The sequence below is a fragment of the Pelodiscus sinensis genome, unplaced genomic scaffold (assembly GCF_049634645.1).
Source record: "Pelodiscus sinensis isolate JC-2024 unplaced genomic scaffold, ASM4963464v1 ctg34, whole genome shotgun sequence".
In the NCBI taxonomy this organism is placed as follows: domain Eukaryota; kingdom Metazoa; phylum Chordata; order Testudines; family Trionychidae; genus Pelodiscus; species Pelodiscus sinensis.
Window position 1 is genome coordinate 1,842,965 of NW_027465849.1, and position 15,834 is coordinate 1,858,798.

Consider the following 15,834-nt stretch of genomic DNA (forward strand, 5'->3'; position numbering starts at 1 on the left):
TCATTGGCAATGCAGACAAGAAGCACAACTTGCTTGGTGATGCAAACGAGAAGTGAGGGGGACGTGCAGGGTAGAATCACACAGAACTTATATGCCAGTCCTTGGTTAGGTCTCATTACCCCATCATACTTCTATTCTTATCCCAGCACTAGAAGTGCCGTGCGGGGTGGAACATCGAATCACACAGAACACCTATAACAAACACTGCACAGGATTCATCCCCTTCTCTGCACAGCGGGATCCAGGCTTCTGGGGAATGATTTGAATAATCTGAGATACAGCAGGTGAGAGGATCCTGTGTCACCCCTGGCCCAGCCCCCAATGTGGGATGAGAGCTGAGAGGATGATGGGGAGGGAGGAGAAGTACCTGGGGTGGGGGAGAGCTAGTGACACAGAAGGGACCAAGTGTTTGAGGGGTCACTCCCTCCTCCAGCCAGACCCCACTGGGCGCTCAGAGTGGGGAAAGGGCCAGGATTGGTGTCATGCTGACTTGCATCAAAGCACCATTGTGTGTGGGGGGGGGGAGGGGGCGGCAGGTACCCAGTTGCTTCACCTGCCTCTGCCCTGGCAAAGCTCTGGAGGGAGGATTTCAGCCCTGGAGAGTTGGGGGATGGACAAAAAGGGGGAGTTGCCTCACCCAGTGTGTGCCTCTCCTCCAGCCGTGGGCAGCCTCAGCCAGGATCAGGGCCAGGCCCAGCAGCACCCCGGCAGCCAGGGCCAGACGGATGATGTTGTGCCGTGTGTAATCTGTGGGTGACAGAAGGGGAAGGGGGCAGGTGCTGTCAGACCCACTGGGCCCCTCCTGCCCCCTAGGACAGGAAGCTGTGATAGCTCCCTATCCCCATCCCCCACATCTGCCTCTGTGTGTCCCAGTGTGAACCCCAGTCCTTCCCACTGCAGGGAGCCCCCCCCCATGGTGCCTGGCCCCACATACCCCCAGTGACTCCAACCTCTCTCCCCATCCAACCCCCGCCCTTTGTGGCTCCATCTGGGGGATTCCTGGGACAGAGCCAGCCCATTTCATTGGCTGAGGGGTCCCCTCCTTTCCCCTCACTGTCCAGGCCTGGGGCTGGCACAGAGTGACCGGGAGATGCTGATCTGGGACCCTCACCTCTCACCACCAGCCGTGCGGGGTCGCTGGGGTGGGACAGGGTGACTAGCTCCCATGAGGTGCGATAGGAGCAGCTGTAGCTCCCTGCATCTTCCGATGTGGTGCTGGCCACGGGGAACTCAGTCACGTGCCCCAAAGGGGCCATGCACCCCAGTAGCCCCGATCTTTGTAGGGAAGGAAGGTGGAGTTCTGGGACCCAGCCCGGCAGCAGATGGTGGCAGGTGCCTCTGGGCAGACGCCCTTACTGGGGCTGACAGAGATGGCGGGCCAGGGCAGAGTGGGCTCTGGGAGCAGAATGAGACAGGCCGTGAGATGCAGACCCTGAGTGGGGAGGGGCTGTAGGCTGGGTTGGTGTCTCTCAAATCCCCCCCCCCCCGACACTTGTCCATGGGAAGAGTCCCACACAGAGCCCTGGGTTTGCAGGCGCTGGGTGGGGATGAGCCAGAGTTTGAGGCGATGGGGGGAGGGGCTGGCTGCACAGCCCATATGCCTGGCCCTCTGTGCACCCCCCAAGTTGGCCAGGAAAGGCCTTTGCTCTACAGCTCCCTCTGACAACAGGGTCTCCCATTCCCGAAACTCAAATCTCCAGTGGCTGCAGCTCCTCCATTCTCTGCTCCCCGGCTGCGTGTCCCCTCTCTTGTCTTCACAACCCCATCATTAGGTTCCAGGGTCAACGCTGTGTCCCTCTGAATGGCTGGGCTCAAGCGTTAACTCCCTGATTATGTGGGTAGCTAGGTTCCAGGGTTAACACACTGTGCACAGCCCTCATGTGAAGGGGAGCCCTGCTTGTGTAGGGCTCAGGGCAGAGCCTGGCTCTTATTTGGTGCAAAACCTCCCTGAAGATTTGGCTGGGCATGGGACTGGGTGTGGGGACGCCGAGCAGGGCCCTCACCTACTACCACCAGCTCCACAGGGTCACTGAGCTGCGAGGAGACAAAGGGCTCTGAGCGGGGCCGGTAGCTGCAGCTGTAGCTCCCTCCATGCTGCTGGCCCACAGGGTGGATGTGGAACTCAGCCCCGTCCTCAGCAGGGTCCATGGGGCACTGCTGTTCCAGGTTTCCAGGCGGGTGCAGGAAGAATCTCATGTCCCGGCCTGGCCCCTGGCACCAGATGGTGATGTCTTCCCCTGGGGTGGTGACCCAAGTGGGTCTCAAAGAGATGGAGGGTCTGGGCAGGCTGGGATCTGTGTATAGGAGACAGGTAGTGAAAGCCAGACCCCAGTAGCCACCCGGGTCCATCCTCCCTGGCAAAGTTCCCTCTAAGATGCCCAACCATGCAGCTACGCTCTGAGTCCTGTGTAGAGGTTCAAAGCTCCCTATGCAAGCAGGGAGCACAGCTGATCGGCAGGGACTGGGCCTCCCTAAAGAGCAGCTAAACCCTGCGGCATGCTTGAAATGGAGACAGTCAGCCGAGATAAGCAGGGAATGAGTGGCTGGGAGGAGGAAGGGAGGGAGTAATTAGTTAATTGGCTCAGGGAAAGTCCCTAATGCTGGAAAAGAGAGAGGCAGGCAAAGGCAGAAACTCAGCATTGTCTTCAATCCTCCTGCGCTGAGAAGGGGGAGGCTAAGTGGCTGACTGCCTATGGGGAGAAAGGAGGAGTGATTGAGTGTTGGCATCTGTGCAGTGAGGTGGAGGCAGGGGCAGTTTGTTTGGGGTGGCTGACTCACTGCAGTCCTCTCTGTTAGGCTGGTTGGGGGGGAAGCCTGGTGTGTGCCCGTGCTAGGAGGACATTTGCATGATTATATTTCAAATAATGTTTGTGGATAGGAGCTAATGGCTTAAGATAAGAAAGAAAAGCCTCTTTTAACAGTTTCAGAGGGATACCCCTGTTAGTCTGTAGCTGCAGGACTATTCGATGGTTTTTAATTCTTTCGGCAGAATTTTTTGGAGTGCTGCAGATATCTAAACGCTGATCTTAAAGATTTTTTAAACTCCTGTGTTACTAATTAATATATTGTAAATTGTATTGCATTAAGGCCAGACCGTTGCTATGTGGTAGAGTTCTGGCTTTTAAGAGTGAGACGTAGCAAATACTAAGTGTTATGCTAGTTGTTTTGTAGGATTTGCAAGCTCTTTGACACATGCAAATATCTATAAACCCTGAAGCGGTGTTAATTTGTTTTGGAGCTTCTGCTCTTCCTCCAGTGGAAGAAGGCTCATTCTCTACCTTTTGTACAGCACCTTTGTATTCACTAAGGATACCTCACAGCAGCAGGTGTCGTGTTTCAATATATTTTATTCTATACACATGAACTGCTTAAATAGATGTATACATGGTATCTCTCCATAATGAGTGTTTGGTTGTATTGGTGGTGTTCATCAACACACTACCTCAATATTGAGGTGCACATAAGAAAATTCAGCTTGCCCAAGAATAGAAGATGTTAGAGGGAGCACAGCTCTCTGGCCAGCCCCAGCCAGATCCAGGTGCTCCTGGGCAGAGATTCTCTCCCAGATCCCAGAGTCCTCCTGACCCAGAATCCCACCTTGCAAGCTGGGTTCCAGTCCCACAGACATGGAGCCCCACACAGGAAGTGAGTCACCCTCCCATCTCTCTAGGAGATGGGGGAGGGAGTCATGATCCCCTTCTAAATGGGGGAAACTGAGGCACAGACAGATTCACTTTCCTTAGTGAGCTCTGTGGTGGAGGGGTCAACTATGTGTATATGCAGCACTGGGAACAACAGGGCTGTACTTGCTCCCAGAGCACAAGGAATCCAGTGTTAATGTAGCTCAGCCCAGAGCTGTATCCACCAAGTCACTGCTTCTACAGCCCCTTCCTCATTAACTTCCGGCCAGGGCACTGCCTGGGGCAGGGGCTGGAGAACCCAGGGGATGGGATCATGGATTAAATTGTGACTCAGTTCAGATCCCAGGACAGAATTTGCTCCACACACCCCTCCTCCTGGCTGCAAGCCCCCCAGTGATTTTCTCTGCCCTCTGGACAGGTTTCCCTTCACCTGGGCCCAGAGCAGACCCTGGCTCTAAGCATTCCTTTGGGTCTGAACCTCCTGGCCTGTGTGGCTGGGAGCAGGGAGGCTGAGCTGGGCCCCTCACCTCTCAGCACCAGCTCTACAGGGTCACTGGGGTACGACACAGTGAACGGCTCCGATCTGCTGCGATAGAAGCAGCTGTAGCTCCCGCCCTGCTCCCGGCTCAGGTTGCTAAGGAGAAACTCAGCCTCAAATCCATCTGGATCTGCATACAGAAAATGGCCTCCCTCTGTCTTCAGCACGAAGCGCCTGCCCCGGCGCTGCCCCTGACATCAGATGGTCACGGTGTCCCTCAGAGTGACCCCCTCGCTGCGGTTCAGGGAGATGCTGGGTTTGGGTTCGCTGGGCTCTGTAGTAGGAAGCAGACAGGCTGTAAGACACAGGCCTAGTCACTCAGCCCTAGGGCCTGGCCTCAGCAGTGGGTCAGACTGGGGGCCCTGGGGATAGACTCCTGAACACAGGCTCCTGGACACCTTTCCACAGGGGCCCAGAGTTTCCCTTAAGCCCTGAGCTAACAGCCTGAGACACGGTGCAACCCAGCTCTGGGGCCCAGAGCTCTGCTCCCTACCAGGTGACAGGGCAGCCCCATCTCCTGGGCCCTTTCACTTCCTGGCTTCTCCTTGTGAAACAGTCAAACAACAAGGAAAACATTGACACTGTGAGCTATTCAGTGGGCTTGAAGCCCAGACCCAGCTGGGCAAACCCTGGCCCTGTCAGGTATGTCAAGGTAAAGAGACCTCAATATAAAGATCTGATCTAGTGGCTGATGGTGATTGTGGCTTGAAAAGTGCTCAGGACCTTCAAACTGTGGCGTCCACAGCACCTTTTGGGAGGGCAGTGGAGGCTAGTGGTTAAAACAGGGACTGAGGGCAAGCACTTCTAATTTCTGAGGACAACTGGGGTTGTCGGATGTTTGAATTTTGACCGGAATGCCCTGTCGAAAAGGGTCGGCTGTGCAAGGGGAGGAGGGTAAGGCAGGCTTCCTGCCCGTTCTGGCTCCACTCTGTGCCCTGGAAGTGAGTGGCGGCAGGGTCTTGGAGAAGAGGTGGCCAGAGGCGGGGCCTTGGGGAAGGAGTGGGGCTAGCATGTTTAGTTTCCTGTTAGCTGAATCCTGGCAAATCCCATCCCTGGCGCTGGGAGGGGACTGGGGCATAGGGGACCAGGGCAGGGAGGATGGGGGCCTGGACTCCGGTGTTCTGCGCACTTTATCTGCTACCTGGGAAAGGCCCCCGTGGTGTGGGGCTCCCCTTCCCTCTGCCCTGCATCTCCAGCAGCTGCTGCTTTCCCTTGCTCTGTCCCCATCCCCTAGCAGGGCATCCCCTCTACTGGGCTCAGGGCAGAGCCTGTCTCAACGCTAAGATACCCCGAGGGTCCAGCTGGGCATGGGACTGGGCACAGAGATGCGGAGCCAGGCCCCTCACCTGCTACCACCAGCTCCAAGTTGTCACTGGGATGTGACCAGCGACTTGGCTCCATTGTGCGGTGATATTTGCAAGTGTAGCTCCCGGCATCTCCCTGGCTCACGCTCCGGAGGGGAAACTCAGCCATGGTCCCGGCCGGCACCACCTGCTGTTGCAGGTTCTGGTGCCCAGATTTATGCAGAATGAACTCCATGCCTGGGTACTGACCCTCACAGTGGATGGTGACATTTTCCCCGGTTCCCACCACCCTGCTGGGGCTCACCCAGATGACGGGTTTGGGGAATTCGTACCCTGCTTTTAACAAGAGACAGGAATTAAACAGGGAGACACAACATCCTCCATCTCCCTCCGCCGACTCAGCCAATCCCCATTCGGCCTCCCCATGACCTGCCGGTACCTTACCTATGAAATAAAGTCTGGGCATCAGGTTAGAAGTGTAGTCTGGGGTTGGAAATAGAGTCTGGGCATCAGGAGTCATGCGAGACCCCCTTTCCCAGGCCTTGGACAGTGGGGGGGTTCAGTGTGCGGGGCAGAGAGCTGTTCGGGCCAGATCTGGGGGATTTCTTCCGCACAGCTGCACTGACAGTGAACATTGCGGTTACATTAGTGAGGCAGCCGTGGGCTGGATCTGGCCGCTAGCCGCCTATTGCCCACCCCTGGGCTACACTGAGGGAAGCCAGAGTCCATGGATAGGCCCTGTTAGCATCAGTGTGAGCTGAAACAAATCCAGGACCCCCACCCCGCACAGGCCTGGGGGCAGGACACGGGGGGGCAGGAATCTTCCTCAGCCCCCAGGAGACAGATTGCATGGAATGGGGTGGGGGGAGGTCAGCAGAGGAGGAGGAGAGGTCTGAGCTCACAGTGGGAGATTGGCTTGAGTTTTAGGGGACGCTTCTGGGTTCGGTTCCTCTTTTCCCCTCCCCCAACTGTCCTTTCCCATCCTTGATCTCACTGTCCTCCCACAGGCAGATACTCACCTCCCCACACCCCACTGTGCCCGGCCAGCCAGCAGCCTGGAGAGGAGACAGATCCTTAGTGACCAGGCTCAGAGCAAGAGTCAGTTTTCCCCTTTGAACCTCCACGATTCCCTTCCCTCATAGGCACACACCCTGGTCTCCCAGCCCCCCATGGGCACATGTCCTGGTCTCAGCATCCTTCCAGTGGGCACATGCCCTGGTCTCAGACAAACCCACAAATCCCTCATGGGCACACAGCTTGGTCTCAGTGCCCCTCCCTCTAATGGGCACATGCCCTGGTCTCAGACACACCCACAAATCCCCCATGGGCGCACACTCTGGCTGTCTCTGATACTCACCGAGGAAGAGGACGGTGGGAGCAGATGCCATGATGGACAGTGAGGGGCCCCTTGGTGCTGCCACCAATGCCGCCATACCCAGCCCCAAATAAGTACTCGTCTGGTCGCTCTGGCTACAGGAAGTTGACAGTGTGGCCTCTCTTCCTGGACACAACATGCTTTGTCTCTACATTGCAGATGAAATCTGGTGTGGTCACAGTAAGCAGAAGTTCCTGCAAAACCCAGGAAACCCTGGGACTGTCAGCATTTTGCACTCACACCTTGTCTGTGTCTCATGGGGGAGTGGGGATACATCGTTCCCCAAGAGCCCTGCAGGCCTGGGGGAGGTGCACTGGGCCAGGAGGTCACAGGCTGGTCTTCAATCTCCAGCTCACCACTAGTTCCCTGCAGATCCCCTTCCCCCTCAGCTTATCTCGCTGTCTGGGATGAAACGTGGCTGGTGACTCTCATGGGTTGAGACTCGCTGCCGAGGCGCCTTCCTGCTGGTGGGGGAATCAGTCTCCGAGCACCTTCTGCTGGCCAATGCCTCACTCTCAGTTACCTGCCTCCTGCACTGATCCCGGCCCCGTGTCCCTTCCTGCCCCCGGTGCCCTTTCCTCCCAGTACTGCCCTGCCGCAGCGCACTGCACTCTGGGGTCCTCACCTCCCGGGGAACCCCAGCCCCTATGCCCACCTGGCCTCAGTGAGGCACTGCCAGTCGACCTCCAGCCCCTGCCTTGGGCAAACTGCAGCCTGACATGGCCACTCACCATTGGCAAGGGGGTGGGGACTTGCTGCCTTCTGCCCTGGCTGCCCCCCTAGTTCCCTCAGACCTTGATAGTTCCCTCAGCCTGGCAGTTTGCCTAGCCAGAGCTCCCCAGCTCTGCCTGCCCTTCCCCAGCCCTGTTCTGTCTCAGGTGCCCTCTGTAGCTTCCCTGGCAGCCAGATCCCTCCTGCTCTACAGCAGGAGCAAGAGTGTGTGTTTTCTCCTCCTCTCCTCTATATGCCACAGCTACCTGCTCCACATTCCCAGCCCTCTCCTGGGGCTGGCTTTAACCACTGTTAGGACCAGTGTGGGGCAGAGGCCCTGTCACAGTGACCCAGGTAGGTGGAATTAATACGTGATCGTGCAATAAAGTATGGCAGCATAATATATTTGAATAAGGGGCAGAATTAAGGGTGTTTGGGAAACAGTCACTGTGGAATTTACTGGTTTGGGAGCTTTGACTAGGCAGCTGCGCTCCTCTGCCTGCAAAGCTGCCCACGGTTGACACAAACCCTGGCACTGTGTGAGGAGCAGGTGTGATGGGGAACACCTTGTTTTGCTGCGCCCTGTGCCATAGCTAAGAGGTGATGGCGGCTTTACACTGTTCTAAGGGTCTTTTCACTGTCTGTGAATTAAATAAACCATGTTCTAAAGAAAACGGGAGCAAGAGAAATTCCACCCCATGCCCCCAACGGGTCACTCGCTGGGAGAGATTGAGGGACTTTCTAATATCTCTATAGAGGCAGTGCCCTAGGGCTGTCACTAAGGGATTGTGGGGCCTGGGGCATCCCTCCCACATGCCTCCATAAAGACTCTGCCCCCTGAAGTGCCAGGCCCCTAGAGAGGGATGTGACACAGGCCTGGCTCTCCTCTGGGCCACTCTGGCCCTAATCCCAAAACCAATGTGCTATGGGGGAGGTGTGAGCACAGAGAATTGACAAAGATGAATCAGGTGAACAGATGGGAGGTGTCTGGCAGATGTTTCTGTGCTGAAGAGCACAGGCCCGCTCCTCTGATCCAGGTCTATCCCCTGCAGTTTGCCCCAGTGTTTTCCGATGCCCTTCCCTTCCTTTCTCCAAAGACAGAGGTGGCTGTGTGAACCAGGATAGGGAATGATACAAAATCAGGGATTTGGAGTAGAGCGGTAACGTACAAGCCAGTCAAACAACAAAGAAAACACTGATACTGAGAGCTATTTAGTGGGCTTGAAGCCCAGACCAAGCTGGGCAAACCCTGGCCCTGTCAGGTAAGTCAAGGTAAAGAGACCCCGATACAAAGATCTGATCTACTGACTGATGGTGACTGTGGCTTGAATGGTGCTCAGGACCTTCAAACTGGGGGGTCCACAGCCCCTTTGGGGAGGACAGCTGAGGAGTCCCTCAATGTTATTCAGAGAGAGAAGAGAGCTGCAGACAGTTCTGATGGGGAAGGGTGGGGTGAGCTGATGGGGAAGGGTGGGGTGTCTGTTCCTTTCCCCTCACGGGTGCTGTTGGGGAGGAGTTTCAGAGGAGACCCGCACTCTTGCTGCCTCTGGGGCTGACAGCTGAGTCTGGCGTCGCTCACGGGCTTAAATGGGCTTTTTGGTGGGAAACCTGAGGGGAGCGGAACTCTCGCCAAGGCGGGAAAATCTGGTCGGAACCGGTTCCCCAACAGCCTTGGAATGTTCCAGAGCGAGAGGGCAAAGCCCAAGATAGAACCCAGGGTGTCAAAAGGGACCGACTCCATTTTGTTTTACATGAAATCACTGTTTTAACATCAAGATCAACAACATATAGGCATAAACATGCCACACAATGATATATCTATTCCAAATTAACATTCCAAATTGACTGCTAACAGAGGGAGGCAGGTCAGGTTCATGGGGCAGGTGCAGGTGCTGTGCAAATGCCCCCCCCCCCCCCGATCCCTGGGTGTGGGACATGGGCCTGAGAGGGAATATCTGAGCACAGGATAATGTGTGTGTCTTGCGGGTCACAGCGTGTCACTGTTTCTCCAGCTTGGGACCATGTTCAGTGTCGGGGCTGGTCCCATCCTCCCAGAGCCCCTGATCCTGGCACAGCTCAGCAAGATGGGGACAGACCCTGCACCCCTCCCCCTCTAATGTCCTGGTGGGGAGCAGAGCATGGCTATGAGGACACACCCCAGCTATCAGAGGAAGCTGCCTGCTGAACTTGGTGGTCCTAGCTCTTACCATTTGGGAGAAATTCTTGACCCAACAGATGTGCCCTTTAGTCTGAGGCAAGGTGCACTGGGCTGGGAAACAGGAGACCACGGGATCTGGTGTTCAGTCTTTGACTGACTGCTATCTCCATAAAGATTCCCCTCCCCACCCTTTTTTACATTCTGGGTTCAAGCTACTGGTGACTCACATTAGCGAAATGAATATATGATCATGCTATAAAAGGATGGTGTTGTCATTCATGTGAATGAGGGTGCAGAATTAAGGGCCGTGTTAAGCAGAGAAAACCATAACTAGGCATTTCTTGGTTCTGGAGGGTTGGACTCTATCTCCCCGCCCCCGTAGCCTGCAAACCTGCCCAGGTGTGACATGAACTCTGGCAACATGCAAGGAGCAAGTGCGATTGGGATCACCTGGATTTGCTGCTCCTGAGCTGAGTGGTGATTGTGACTTTACACGGTAATGCCTGGTTCTAAGGGTCTTTTCTCAGGGCATGTCTAGACTACGTTTAAATTTTGAAAGAGGATATGCAAATTTGGCGGGTATTTGCATATCTGCTTCTGATTGCTTTTTCAAAAGTGAAAGCAGTTTGGACGTGGTTTTTTTGGAAAAAACCCTCTTTTTCAAAAAGAAAAAAAAAGCGTAAATTTCCTTTTTTAGGAAGAGCGGTTTTTTGAAAAAGAGCCCCCCCCCTGAAAAAAACACATCCAGATAGCTTTCACTTTCGAAAGACCCACTTTTGAAAAAGCAATCCTGTTTTGAAATTTAAACATAATCTAGATGCGCCCTCTGTATGAGAATTAAATAAACCAGCTAATGAATGATACAGACACTGAGAACATATCTGGGAAGGTCCAGGTTAAGGGAGTTGCTCCTGCCCCAAGAATTCACCTGCCTTAGGGTATGTCTACACTACAAAGTTAATTCGAACTAACAGAGGAGACTGAGGAGGGATATGATAGAGGTCTATAAAAGCATGAGTGGTGTGGAGAGGGTGCATAAAGAAAAGTTTTTCATTAGTTCCCATAATAGAAGGATTAGAGGACACCAAATGAAATGAATGGGTAGCAGGCTTCTAACTAATAACAGAAAGTTCTTCTTCACAAAGCAAATAGTCAACCTGTGGAACTCCTTGCTGCAGGAGGCTGTGAAGGCTAGAACTAGAACAGAGTTTAAAGAGAAGTGAGATAAAGTCATGGAGCTTGGGTCCATGGAGTGCTATTAGCCAGGGGGTAGAAATGGTGTCCCTGGCCTCTGTTTGTGTAAGGCTGGAGATGGATGGCACGAGACAAATGGCTTGGTCATTGTCTTTGGTCCATCCCCTCCAGGGTACCTAGTGTGGGCCGCTGTCAGCAGACAGGCTACTGGGCTAGATGGACCTTTGGTCTGACCCAGTACGGCCATTCTAAGCTCAGGGCTCAGGGTCGGGGGTCTCAGTGGACCACCTTGATTTTCATGCAAACCTGCTCCTGGGTGGCCAGGCTGGCAGCTATCCTGCCCTAGACGGCCACTTTCCTGTGCCTAGTGCAGAGGTCGTGGATGAGGTCTATGATGTCTACACTAGACCAGGCGGGCGCCTGCCTCTTGCGGACCTGGGCAGGCTCCCGGGAGCCGCCAGCCTAGTCCCGGGAAGAGGCGGAGGGCTGGGTGGCAGTGGGTGACTGGCTCGAGCCATGCCAGGTTCAGGGTCTGCTGGCTGGCTGCTGGCAGGCTTGCATCTGGCACGGGCACCGTAGGCAGCCCGTGCCCCTTTAAGAGCTCCGGGGCCGGGAGGGGGACAGAAGATGTTCCCTGGTGGTGCCCAGAGTAGCCACCAGGGAAAGCTGGGGAGGGCTGGCCTCCCACTAGTTTGAATTAAGTGGTCACACAGCCCTTAATTCAAACTACTTAATTCGAACTAGGTGTTAGTCCTCGTGGAATCAGGTTTACCTAGTTCGAATTAAGTTCAAACTACCGGTTTGCATGTGTAGTGCCTATCAAAGTTAATTCGAACTAATGTCTGTTAGTTCGAATTAACTTTGTAGTGTAGACATACCCTTACAGACATTTTGCATTCAGGCATTTTCTTGTATCCCCCTTGGGTTGGGGTGGGGAGAGGAAGTCTGAGGACAAACATAGTTTTCCTGCCCTGCCTTATACAGAATGTCAGGACGTGGGAATCCTTCCTTTGATTCCTGCTGGGGAAATTTCAGTAGAGTCAGGTGGTGATTAGGATCAGATGACCAGGTCATCTGACTCTGTAGTATCCCTGTGTCCATGATTCAGTATCCGTATGGAAAGGCCAAGCCCTTTCACTGCCCTATGTCCTCGCTGGTCGGCCAGCAGCCCTGCCTGGCTTTTCCATCATAGCCCCCTGAAGTGTTTGGGCATCACCCAAAGCAGCCAACGTGAAATACAGATGCAGGGTGAATATTCCTAACTGCAGCTACAGGAATGAGACACGCACACGGATGGGATAATCATGATCAGCAAATCACAACCTCTCCCGGGAGACCTTTGTGATGGGTTCAGACACAGAGATCTCCCTGAGATTGTCACTTGTGGCTACCTGCCTTGTGGGACACCCCATCACCCTGTCCTGCTGGGCCAGATCCTCTGGTCTCTTCCAGCCTTGGCCCAGGTTTGGGATCACAGCCCACAGCAGAGTAACACAAACACCAAGATCAGATCAGCTCAGGGAAGGCTCCATCACAGGGACTTTCCACAGCCCCCAGGTGCACAGCGCCAGTGAGAGCAGACTTCCAGATAAGTCCGTCTTGCCCTGAAAGAGAGAGCTGCACAGCTGTCTGCCCCCCGGTAGCAATTATTTACACTGGGGAGTAATACACAAAAATGGTTTTATTAAGTATGAAAGACGGGACCGAAGTGGCCATAAAAGATGCAGCAGAACAATGTTGCTGCAGGGGGCTTACGGGGAGGCTATACACGGAGCCCATTCTCTGGGAGGAGGAATCACCGTGTCACCCTCTGGTGGTCGACACTCCCTGCCCCTTCACTTCTGTGATTCTCCCCTGGGTTCAGGCTATGGGGTGGGTGAGGGGCACCCCCTGCACTCTGGGGCTCTGCCTGTAGCCCCTGGTTCCTGCTGACGGCGACGTACAGGACGGGCTCGGGGTCAGGGGCTGGGCTGCCCTGCTTGGCCTGCAGTGCTTGGTGGTCCAGCTCGGTGTAGGTGAGTCCCTCGGCACTGGGGTCAGGCTCCTGGGGCTGGGAAGGGAGAGAGTCACTGTGTGTATGTGTGTGTTCATGTGCACCCACACCAGCACACACACAGCCAGCAGACCGCTGTGGAAAGCTTCTCTTTCACCCTCAGGAAGCAACCCCACCCTGCACGGTGCTGCCCCCAGCACCTTTCCCTCCTTGGCACCTGCCCCCCATGCAATTCCGCTGGCCCCCGCAAAGCTCAGACAATGTTTTGACGGGAGGTTTGGGGAGGGGGGTCAGGGTGAGTTTGGGGGGTGCAGGGCCAGGCTCTGACTCTCTATATTCTGCACTGCCCACCCCCTCTACTCCCCTGCCAACCCAAGGGGCCCTGTGCTGCTTCCCAGCTCTGGTGTCTGCCCCTGTGTGTGGGAGCCTGGGAAGGGGGCTGGTGTCAGAACATGGCGCTAGGGGGCCCAGATGGGGGGAAGCTGGATGGTGCATTGATGTGAGTGGGCAGGGCAGGGAGCGGGGCAAGGGGGAGTCGGGGAGTGAAGGAGAGGCACTTACCAGCGCACCCAGCTGCTTCCCTTTGCTCAGGAGGGCATCTGTGGTACAGAGACACCTCCCGGTGAAGGGCTGGGACCAGATCAGGGGCCCTGGCCCAACCTCCCAACCCACATGTGAACCCTCAGCAGACTGGTCTGCCTGCCCCTCAGGCTCACTAGCCCCATGGGGAAACTGAGGCCCAGAGCAGGGCAAGGAACCCCAAAGGTGCAGAGCCAGCCAGGCCTGCACCCACATTAACATGCCCCCCTCTTCCAGGGCCAGGTTTCTGGCAGTGGACAATTCCCCTCCGCTCCCTATCTCTCTCCATGGCTGCCCACTCATGCTGAACTTACACACGGTGGCTGCCTCCTCGGATTCCCTGCAAGGATAGAGAAAGAGAGAGAGACAGTAACAAAGCGCAGGAGTCCTGGTCCCCCTGGCTCTAACCACTAGTCCCCACTCCCCCCAGAGCCAGGGAGAGAACCCAGGAGTCCTGAGGCAATGTCGATTGGGGGAGGGGAGCAGAACTGGGGTCTCACCTGCTCTGTCTCGCTGCTGGTCCCTTCCCTGCAGAAATGAAGCAGAATTGTCCATAAGTCAACCTGGGTCCCCCTGCGCCAGCCCTGCCCCTCCGCCCCACAGAGTAACTGGGATGGGAATCCCCCACCCTGCTCTCACAGGGGAGCCCCGACCCCTCCAGCTGCTGAGCCTGGTTACCCCAGAGACAGGCTGAGCCCTGCCCCCTGCAGCACAGCAACCCCTACACACTGCACACACTCCCTACAGAGCCTCCCCCACACTGTGCAGCACAGCACCCCTTACACACTGCACACACTCCCTACAGAGCCTCCCCCACACTGTGCAGCACTGCGCCCCTACACACTGCACACACTCCCTACAGAGCCTCCCCCACACTGTGCAGCACAGCACCCCTTACACACTGCACACACTCCCTACAGAGCCTCCCCCACACTGTGCAGCACTGCGCCCCTACACACTGCACACACTCCCTACAGAGCCTCCCCCACACTGTGCAGCACAGCAACCCCTACACACTGCACACACTCCCTACAGAGCCTCCCCCACACTGTGCAGCACAGTGCCCCCTACACACTGCACACACTCCCTACAGAGCCTCCCCCACACTGTGCAGCACAGCAACCCCTACACACTGCACACACTCCCTACAGAGCCTCCCCCACACTGTGCAGCACAGCACCCCTTACACACTGCACACACTCCCTACAGAGCCTCCCCCACACTGCAGAACAGCACCCCTTACACACTGCACACACTCCCTACAGAGCCTCCCCCACACTGTGCAGCACAGCACCCCCTACACACTGCACACACTCCCTACAGAGCCTCCCCCACACTGTGCAGCACAGCACCCCCTACACACTGCACACACTCCCTACAGAGCCTCCCCCACACTGTGCAGCACAGCACCCCCTAGCAGTGCCCAGGGGGCTCTGGGACCAGCACTGAAGCCAGGGGATAGCGCCCCCCTGTGGAGCCCTCTGCCCCACCCTGAGGTTCCTGGCCTGTCTCTCATCCAAGCCCTGCCCCTTCCCAGCCTTGCCTAGCCGTGGTTTTAACCCTTCCCTCGCTGGGGCACTCACTGACTCGGGTGCATCTGTGGCAGAGGAAGGCCAGGAGGAGGAGGAGGAGGAGGCCGTCGGCCCCTGCGATTGTCCCGGCGATGATCAGCCCAATCAGATTTAGTCCCGATCCACCTGGAAAGCAGGAGGAGGCCTTGAGCAGGAGGAGCAGCTAACTGGTTTGTTCCCTGCTGCCCAGCCTCTCCTCCTCAAGGATGCAGAGACCCACAGCAATGGGGATGGGGGGAGGGGACAGGAGCAGAGGGGATTGTGGATAGCAGTGGTTGGGGCGGGGGGGAGGCGTGGTTCTCTGCCAATGGCAGGGGGCTGTCCTGGGGCCCGGGCAGAGGGGAACTACCTCAAGCCCCATGTGCTCTTTGATCCTGGCTGGGCCCAGATCCCACAGCCCAATTCCCTTGGGTTCTGCCCCTCTGCTGGGAATACCCCAGCAGCTGTAGCTCACCTCTGTGTAGGAATTATCTGGGGGGAGAAGTAGATGGCAGGGGGAGGGGCTTTTAGCTGGGAGGGGCTTTGAGACTACTCGGAGAATCATGCCCTGCTTAAGTGATCAGCAGCAGAAGATGTAACGGCTCTGCCTTCCCAGCGGCCATCATTAGGTTCCAGAGTCAACTATGTGTCACTGTGAATGGCGGTCGGTTCAAGTGTTGATTCCATGTCTACCTAGGACAGGAGGCTCCAGGGTTAATACCCTGCAGGGCATCCCCCCTCTGAAGGGGGAGCCCAGCTTCTGAGCCATTCCCCCAGGCTCTCTGCAGACT

General features: G+C 56.1%; 1 long non-coding RNA gene and 1 pseudogene across 1 annotated transcript; both read right to left on the reverse strand.

Annotated features, from left to right (window-relative positions):
- Nucleotides 1–268: 268 nt before the first annotated feature.
- On the reverse strand, nt 269–9,096 carry LOC102452213 (immunoglobulin superfamily member 1-like; annotated as a pseudogene).
- A 3,541-nt stretch (nt 9,097–12,637) lies between these two features.
- Nucleotides 12,638–15,322, reverse strand: LOC142823867 (uncharacterized). The gene is made up of 5 exons (XR_012898949.1): nt 15,077–15,322; nt 13,994–14,021; nt 13,808–13,833; nt 13,476–13,513; nt 12,638–12,971 (listed from the first exon to the last, which is right to left on the reverse strand). It is a non-coding gene; the product is annotated as an uncharacterized LOC142823867 (long non-coding RNA).
- Nucleotides 15,323–15,834: the final 512 nt, after the last annotated feature.